Consider the following 10,231-nt stretch of genomic DNA (forward strand, 5'->3'; position numbering starts at 1 on the left):
ATTTTATTGTTTCAGGTCTGAGTCCTACATAACCTTGTAAAATTCTCACGCTTGCCCAGGCTTAGTCACTTGAGCATCACATGTGAAGATTTTTAAGGAAAGTTAAGTGCATAAATAAATACTTGTGGGCCTGGTATGTTAGGGAAGGACCCAAACATCATCAAGACAAGCACAGAAAATTTAGAGTTCTTTATTGCTGTTTATTGATTTCAGAGCTATACAGCTATTAACTATGCTCTCCTCCAGTAATACATATTATGCTGGGGTCTTTTATGCCTCAGAAAATCTTGCCTTGCACTATATTCCCTCTCATTCTTTTCCTCCACACAGCCGTGCCCGGCCCTCCCCCTTTGCAAAATACTTCACTGGTGCTCAAAAGGCCCTAGCACAGTTTGATTTTGTTCCTTTTCTAGAGAAGCAATTCCTTCATTGCCCGCCTGGAACTACATTCCCTTAAGTAAGCACATGGTTGACTTGACAGATGGCATGTCAGCTGTGTTAAACAAAACTCCTGGATTTTGAAGGTAAGTCCACCATAAATTAAACTACCTGACAAGGTCTGAAAAGAACACATTTAATGATTTAATTGGGTTACATTAAATTCAGCACAGCTGCAAGAACATATTAATTGCAAGCATTTTGCTTAACCCCAGCAAAAATGGTAGATCTGAAGCTTAGACATACTATTTCCAGCTCTTGTGCTGATGTGATTTGTGATCAGTATTTTATTTCCTGCCTTTATTTCTCTTTGCAAAAATACATGTCAAGTAACATTATAGAAATCTGTAGCCTCAAACTGCCATTTTCTCTGGGCTTTAAGAATGACCTTTCTTCTTTCAGAGAAGACATGCATCAGTTAAAGAACTTCTGGACTCCTTCAAGCAGGATGAATTAAATGGCAGAAAAAGAACTTACCCCTTAAAATGTGGTAACATGCCAAAGTATCTCAACACCTATTTCCATCTGCTGTACCTGAACTTTACACAAAGCAAAAACAATATTCATACAAGCAGAAATCATGCCTGAATTTTACCTTTTCAGAAGTAAACTGGCTATATTTTAGAAAGTTCTGTACACTTAGTTCTTTCTTTAGATACCAAGAAAAAAGTGCCATGTTAGTTAACAGAATGACTACTAACATTAAATTTGTTGTCCTTTTGCCAATAAAGGCTCAAAGGGTTTTTTTTTTTCAGTTTATGGGAGAAAAAATGAGAAAAGTGACTAAGGAATACACCTGTAAAGTATTTTTAAAAACCCTAACTATATGAGAATTTTGACCTTATAACAGCTGCAAAATATGTTCCCAAGAAAGTTGTTTTTATGCCACTTCCATGTGCTGTGACAGGCTCGTGTCACAGAAGAGCAGGGATGAGGAAGGGGAGCCCAGCAAGGCGAGTGCCTGCGTGCTCTCCTGAGTGTGCCAGGTGCCACAGGAGCCCTGCCTTGCCATCCATCCCCTGCAGGAGAGCTGTGGCTCTAAGAGAACAGTGCTCAGCTCTGAGCATGGACTGAGCAGAACCCAGAAGAGAGGAAAGCTTGATAAGCAGTGAGGAAACCTCGTGTTAGGGACAAGCTGATAAAATTGTGTGTGTTTGGTCTAGCAAACAGGAGGTGAAGGGCACACAAAAGAGTCTGGAGCAGAGGCACTGAACATGCAGTGAGGAACTAGAGTACCTGGTCTGTTCTTGTGCTTTGTCCTTCTGGAATGGCTTTCAAGCAGGGGCTTAAAAAAGATTTAAAGGCTTTCATGAAGACAAGCTCCTTCCCCCTACCCAGAGAAATTAGCAATATTCATGAAACTTTCTTTTACCTGATCAAGAGTTGTTTAGTTGACAAAATTCATGCAAACAATAGTGATTTACTAAACATTTTCCTTCAGCCTGTTCAGTTTATTTATGCAAGCTATAAACATTTGGAATGAGTTAAGGGAAAAATTGATGTGTTTTTGCTTGGGGCTAAATAACATGGATGTTTATAACTGCCTGTAACTCAATCACTATTCATTCCACTAACACCCACCTGTGAAGGAGTGGGTCTGTTATCAAGTCAGCTGTTGGGACAATGGAATAGAGATTACTTGAATTAAAGAGCCCTGGAGATTATTTCCACCCTTTACAGTGTTGTTATGAATTCTTAAAAGAAAAGAAGAGTCTCCTACATTTTTTGCTTTGCAGTAGATCATGGTTGGTCATCTTCTCTCAAATACAATGAAAATGTTTCCATTTTTATTAAAATACAATCTTTACCCAGCAAGATTTCTGTCCAGTCCATTAAATGTTTGCTGAGAGAGCTACTTCACATTCATGTATTTTCTTCCCTCTTTTCACATGAAACTACAGGAATATTAAAAAAGAACCCCTTATGACATACAATGTTGAAATGCAAACAAAGTAACAGAAAAAATGATAAGTTGTTACTGTGCTGAACAGGTATGACCTCACAGAGAAATTCAATTGTTTTTCTGATAGACTGCATGTCTCCGACAGGTTTTATTAAACACCGTATGAGACTAAAAGATTTACAGCCAAAGAAATATTTCAACTCAGGGAGGCTTTCTGCAAAACAAGGCAGTGCTCTGCTCTCCTCCCTTCTGCTCTTACTCCTGCAGAGCTGGTTCAAATGCAGTCTGGCAACTCTGGCTACAACGTTTTCTCTCCACTGCAATTGATCATGTACTGGTATTCAAACCTGCAGATTTATTTGTTTACAGAAAACTCTCCCTTACATAGAGAATTAATGAAATTAAGAAGACAGGAGAGATTTGGATGCTGTTTTATATTATGTCTTTCAAAATTCAAGTTACATTTAATTTTCTCTAAGATATATAATAGCATTTTAGCTCCTCAGCTGTTGCATTTTGATGTGTTTAGTAAGAATGTTTTCCTGTATTCCATTTACTAGCATATCAATATAGCAATTTAATTGATTCTTAAAATCAGAGAAGTATTTAGATTAAAAAGACCTTTAAGATCAATGAGTCTAACTGTAAACCTAACACTGCCAAATCCTCTGCATTCTTAGGTGGTCAGAGACTATTTATTTTTGTTTAAATCTTATGGTAACTGTCAGCTTCTTCACCCAAATTAGACCCCATCAGTGAAAGCTGTCATTTCTTGTTCAGTGTTCTTTATGTCCATCTTCAGAAGCAAGAGAAGGAGCACCTGGCCTGTGGCCAGGCCTCTCCTGCTTGTAACAGTGCCAAGGAACTGTCCCAGTCACTGTGCACAGACACAGCTGCAGAGGGAAAGGTGCACTCCGCATTTGAGACTTCAAGATACGCTTGGGCATGTAGACAGGATTTTTCTTGTTTGTTTTTACAGCTGGCTATTTAATCACAGGTGTTTTTCTTGGACAAAGGAAGCCTTGTTGAGGAAGAAAATAAAAGGCAATTATCAGGATTTCACAGATGTAACTTTACTGTATGCTAGACAATGGATTTAACTCCAACAGCATGCAATGTAGCTGCATCCCAATTGTTTCAATACAACCACCTAACCTAAATCTTTGGATTTTGTTTTAATGACACAGCCTCATGGTTATCTACAATGTATGTCATTCTAGCATAGAATATCTAGCAAAATAACAATTTCTCCAAAGATACAACACTTCAATAACAAAATTTGTGCTTTGTAGTAAGGATAAATACAGACTTGTTCATGTAGTGTGACACTGAGCACCCTGTGTGACCAAGTGACCGATGTGTGGGGTGAGGACACTTGCAGGACTCCAGCCATAAGGTTTGTTGCACGAGATGACACTGATGACACAACTTAACAAATAACTTGGCCATCTCCTATGGTTTCCACATAAGCTGAGGTCTTTCACGTTTTCCCATACTAGTGACACTGAGGTAAAAATAACTCCCTGACCTCCAGAGTGTAACGTGACACACGAGGTTTAGTTTCCTTTATCCTCCTGCCTAAGCTCTAACACTAAAGCCCAAGTGTTTACTCTCACTTCACTTAGTCTTCCAGACTCGTGTAAAAGACAAGAATGTCACCAATGTCACCAATATGTGATTACGTGTCATTAAATCTATGTTACTGGTATTCAGAATGTTCATAGCCTGAGGGATTTCAGCTGAGAAAAAAATAGTACTAAAAAACCTAGCAGTAAACTTTAACAAAAGTAAGTGCTTTCTCCTGGAACTGAAGTATACCTGTAAGTCTCTGAGGCACAGCTTTCAGTGTTTTCAAAAGTTTGATTTATGGCACTTCACAGTATGTGACTGGGAATCTGAAAAGGCTTTTCATAGTTCTGGGGATCTTGCATAACTTGAGAAACTCTTGGTAGTTCTTAATTAGTCCACTATGATTTGCTCTGTGGGACACTGTATACACCAAGTGATCAAGAGCCAAATGGGGAACAAAGGAGCAAAGTGCAAACCACTCACAAATAGCCTGCTGAGAAATCATTTCTGAAAAGTTAGCAAAGTCAACCATAATTTTAATTTTAGGGCTGGATGCCTTCTAATAATAGCAAAGAATGGATTTGAAATTGGAACAACTATACTGGCAGACAAAAGACTAATAAATCCATTAATAGGGCTATCCTATTTACTGCAAAGGCAAATGAACTGGCAATAAATCCCTACTCTTAAAGGTTCTTTTAGCATTAAGATATTTTACATCTCAGTTCTTAAGGAGTACTTTTAAATAGTGAGACATTCTGAAAACGTAGCTCATGGAACATGGAGTCTTGGGCAACAACTTGAGTGAAAACTTCAAAGGTGTTCTGATCTTATATTTGTGAAACAACGTGGTTTTCTTTCTTTTACAAGGCTTGCTAATTAAATCTTATTTGTCGCTCTTACTACATGTACATTAGTCTGTTCCCCTTAGAGGCAAAATGTATGAGATCAACATGCATTGGCATATTTGATTAGCACACACTGTGTAGAATCCATACAGAAAGGTCTTTGAGATTGTTTTTTGGAAAACTTTACTTTTAAAGGCAACCTAAATTTGGATCAAATACAACTACAGAACCCCCAGAAGTCTGAAAGTTTAGAGAATAAATGCTGCCCTTACTTCTGTTCATCCAACAACTGTTCCTATGCAGTATTGTGTTATTATAAGTTCCCTAAATAAAATAGCAGAGAACTTTTATTAAAGGTCCAAGTTTATTTGTATTGTACAAATGTTTCAGGGTAATTCAGTAATTAAGACAAAAAGTAACAGGAGTGCACTAAAAGCAAAGATGGAAGATGGGATCAGCACTGATGGGGTTGTACTGTAATATGCTGCATTCAAAGTGCTCTGCTAAGGAACATCTGGTTGTATTTAAATGGCAGAGTTTGGACTCAGCTTGATAATACAAACAAAATGATGACATTGGCTTCAGCCTCTAGTAACCAGCTGCTTGCAAACAGAGTGTCAATGCAACTAGTGTGAGTAGAATCAGAATCTCAGAATACTCCTGCTTTTAATCAGAGAGAGAGAAAGACAGGTGACCACAAGTATATCAACAAAGGACTGACAATAATACAGGAATCTATAACAGAGAGGAACTTTACTGTTTTGAAGAAAGTCTGAGCAGTTGTATTAGAAGGCCAGAGTTAAGATAAAAGAACAACCCAACCTAACAGATGTCTTTAAACTGTCTCGTCCAGAAGAAATTTATTTAAATGCTGTTGAACTTGGTTACAAACATTATAACTAAGGACTTCATATTCTTCAATCATAGTACCCACATGCTAATTTGGGACCTGAAACAAGAAAAAAAATACTTATCCTTAAGATGCTATTTTTTACAGCTAAAAATCCTCCTTAGTTTGTTTTTATACATAATCACTTTTAATAGCCTTCAAATTAGACATGGACAAAGAGCATTATCTTTAAAAATCCCTGCAGTGTTATAGGACTTGTGAAACAATGCTTCTAACTCCCATGTTGTTTTCCAGGAAAACAAAGACTGTGATTCATTCACTCTCATTAATAAATAGCCAGATGCTCATGAAGTAATTCAACACAGATAAGACAATTTGTATAATAAAGGGTAGGGTCTCAAAGCTGAATGATTTAGTTGTCTAAAACATTAAGTCAAACCATCTGTTTTAAAACAAGTATATGTACAAAGGACTATTTTTTCCAGATAAACTCCCAAAATTGACTGGGAAAAACTTTATGTACTGCATATTCCTCTTTTAATAGAGAAGATTACATGAGCAAGATAAATGTAAAATTAAAATACAAAGTTTGTGACATTAATCAATATAGTGAGAAAAAAAAGTCCTAGAGACCTTTAAAGTTTACCTGAAGATGGAGGTAAACTTTTTTGCTTTTTTTTTTTTTGCTGGTGTTTTTTTGCCCTCCTAGCAAAGTTAATATTTGAAAACTGGTACATGTTTTAGAAGATATCTATTCCCAATTCTGCATTGCAGCACGGACAGCACTGAACAAAACCAGCTTGCAATAATGTGCAACAAAGATATGTGTAAGCAAATAATAAATTTTGGTGAGAGTAGATAAGGCAGTGAAAAGAAAAAGGCACCTGAAAGGCAACAGAATCAGACAGGACAAATAAAATTAAAAGATGAGATATCAAAGCTTATTTTATAATCTGTTTTAAAAAAAACCCCATCAATATAGAGAAGCTACGTTTTCCATAAAAGAAGGACTAATGTTAATCTCCAGAGTATTAGATAACTGCAGTTGGACAAGACAGAAACATCCCACAGTTTCTGTTCCTTAATGGGATATTTTCTACTACCTCCTCCTCTGCTCCTAGCTTACTCCATGTTTGTACTTCTGTTATTTTGATAGTAAAAATCCAGCCTTCATAAAAGTATTGTTTTCTGCCAGGTTAGTGAGCAGAATTGCCTTACAGAGGGGGCTGGGCAAGTGCCAGCACCAGTCAAATGCTGAAGGCCACTGGAGTAGGAGGAGACATGCAGCTAGGACCAGGGGAAGGTAAATATAGAAGCCTAAATTTAGACCTTTTCCTCCAATTGCATAGCATTTTGGTGCTTATAATCACTCTCATCTGTAAGTCACACCCTGCTTAAACCACCTACTGCAGAAATTTTTGTGATAGAGAGATGAAGGTAAAAAGAAAAGGATCAGTGAATTTGTTTTTATAAACAAAGTCACTCAGCTTTAGCCAAAGAGAAGAAACAGGTTCACTTGCATTTATTTTTCAACTGATTCTGTTTCTGATTTCTGTTCAAATTTCAATAAATTTGAACTGATTCTGAAATACGTGGTAGATACTGTGTTTGTTGTCAGAAATTATTAAGGTTGAAAAACTAACAAAAAATAATGTCTGCTTTTAAGTACTTATAAAAAAATTGTCATTTGCTGGCATCTGGCTAAACTCCTAGATTTACTGTTCTGAATAATTTCATGACCCCTGTGAATAACTCCTGTGTCCACAGAATGTACATTTCAAAAAGAACATCAAAATGGTCCCAGGACTCACTCTGTATGGTAGAATTTCAAAAGGAACCTGTATAAACCATCAAACACATGGCTGGAAGCAATATTTCCATCATAAGCTCCAAGCACCAGTGAGTACTGCTTACATTTACACAGCACCCCTTCAGTGCTGACCCTTAAGGAGCTCAGTGCACGCTCATTCTTCCATTAATTAAGTGCATGAGCAACACATTCTTGGGGGACTTATGCTGTGAGGATATGCTTAAACTCACCAGAATGAACTTGTGAACAAGTACAAAGCTGATGTATAAGGTTCCAAACTCACTTAGATTTAATAGCAATTTTTACCTTGGCTTTGTTTCATGTTCTAAAACCATTTAATGAATATAGTGTGGATTTGGTTTTCCATCATCTGGTGCTATTTCTATTTGGTTGGTTCAGGCGTATTTAATTGGGTTATTCTTCAAGCTTTTTGAGTTGAATTACATTTTCTAAGATGTATCTAGTGGCAATATTAGTCAGATACAAAAAAGCAGATAGGGCAAAACCCACAGACTTAACCAAAACTCAGTCTGACTTCGTTCCCATTAGCTGAAGGAGATAAGATCTTAACTTGATTAAATTAGTATCAGATAAAACCCCAGTGGACACAAAATCTTTTTTAGCTGTTTTTTGTCTGCTAGCGCTTAGAGAATACACACTCCTGTATAAATATAACTTACCAGTGGCCATTTATGGAGCATCAGGGAAGAGCCACACAATTTATGTAATCTGTAACAAGAGAAGAAATAAGAAGAAGAGTCCAGACTTACACTTTGCTTCCATAGTAAAATGGAAAAAGTAATTTATAAAATATGAGCCTTACCAAAAGAACAAAAATATCTACATGGGTGTTTGTTCTGAGATTTGCTTCTGCTCACATGCAAACATTTCAAAAGCATTGTCTAGCCTTATGATGCTGTCCTAACTGGGATCTCTCATACCAATCTCTACAGTGTTTTAAATTCTCATAATCCAGGTGGTGAACTTCTATTTTGAAACCCTCAAATGGGCACTTTTTCTAAAAAATATTTTTCAAAGTTCTAAGGTAAAATGTCATTCTCTATACTTCCATACTATGCCTAATAATTTGTTTCCTATGCCTTGTCAGTTCCCATCTATTTCTTGTTTCTAAAGGCAATTTTATAATTAGCTCACATTTTATGAGTCCATTTTCTTTTGAGGAGTGAATGCTGTCTACAGTAGATTCAATCATGGGAGAGCTTAAAATGCAGTCTAGCAACAACTGAAATCAGCTGCATCTTTTGCATTCACACTCAATCCACCTTTTGATTAAGGTGTGAGACAACTGTTGCAAACACCCATCTACCTGAAAATCCTGCACTGCAGAACAAAGGGCACCAGCACATTTGTAGAATCACTAAGTGCTATTATCATCTAATGTCTGCTTTCTGGTTCATATTATCTTTGTAACAACAATAGTTTCATACTGTAAGGATGTGATTCTATTCTGGGGATGTCATCAATGTTTTTATCTTCTGTCAGTGCTGTATAAGTGGCTTAAAAACAAAGTTGCCTATCAGGGCTGTTAAGCTCCCAGAAGGCAGCAGACTGGTTTTGTTTGCTGCTTTGCAACACTGTCAGTAGCTTCAGCAGGTAATAGATTTAGAATAGTTTGTATTTGACAAAAGCCAAACAGAGAGTTGAGACAAACATAATTAAAGAGCTGAGATGATCAGGTTCCTGCAAATGAGCGTTTGTTTTGCTATTGTGCTTTATAGTTTAGAAATAAAGTCTAATGTTATTATTGTTGTGTGCACTTTTTTTGCCAACTTTTAACAAAAAAAAACAAAACAAAAAAAAAAAAAAAACTTCTTAATTAATTTTTATCCAAACAGTGTAATGAATATCTGGAGATATAGATGAGTGCAGCAGTTGCTTGGTAGCCTGATTGTCTCTGTGACAACAAAGGAAAACAACTCCTTGATAAAACACACAAACTTTGAGAGAGGAAGCGGAATGGAAATCAGAAATGTAATCCTTGTGGCAATAAAATTGGACTCCACTATTGCATTTACTAGTGCATTTATGGGTATTACAGTGCATAGTTTCCCTTTCGCTCTTCTTTTACAGCCTTATCATTTTTATTTGCCCTTAAGATTTTTACCCTCTTGAAAAACTTCACATCTTACTTATCTGTCAGATGGTAGATAATAACCGTGGACCAGGGCAGGGAGGAGTAATTAAATTATTTAGAGTGAGATTACCCTGTCTCCTGAACCCTGTTGTCCTTCCAGGCACTGAACCATCCCTTTGCCTTACAGGGAGCAGCAAAAAGGTAACAAAAGAACATTAAGATGGGCTGTGGCCTGGGGTTCACTGGCTTAGACTGGGTAAAACTATTAATCTGCTAGTGGAAGACAAGAAAGCTTTCATTACACCCCAGATAAATCTGCTGAACGGTCAATTCCTTACTATTATAATCAGGCACCATGGGTCACTTTTAATCATGATTCTAGCAAGTCTATTACTATTTTAACAAAACCAAATTTTGGGTGTAGCTATGCCCCTCTTGGAGGCTGGAACACACCAATGGTACCGTTCTATTTTCATTTGCATGTCCACTATGAATGGCGCTTAGGACCTGTGCAGTAGAAACGCAAAATACCACCAGATTTTAGGGTTTCCACCCTCTCAGGCCCCTCAGTCTCAAGCGTGAGGGTCTTTCAGGAGGTGTAACCCATGCGGGTGTAACTCATGTGGATGTAACTTTGTGCAGCGTCCGCCGGGGCTCCACGAGAGCTCCGTGTGCCCGAGGCCCTCAGGGAGCGCGGGGCGAGGGCAGGGCCCCCGGC

The sequence above is a fragment of the Pyrgilauda ruficollis genome, unplaced genomic scaffold (assembly GCF_017590135.1).
Source record: "Pyrgilauda ruficollis isolate IOZ18807 unplaced genomic scaffold, ASM1759013v1 scaffold13, whole genome shotgun sequence".
Classification (NCBI taxonomy): domain Eukaryota; kingdom Metazoa; phylum Chordata; class Aves; order Passeriformes; family Passeridae; genus Pyrgilauda; species Pyrgilauda ruficollis.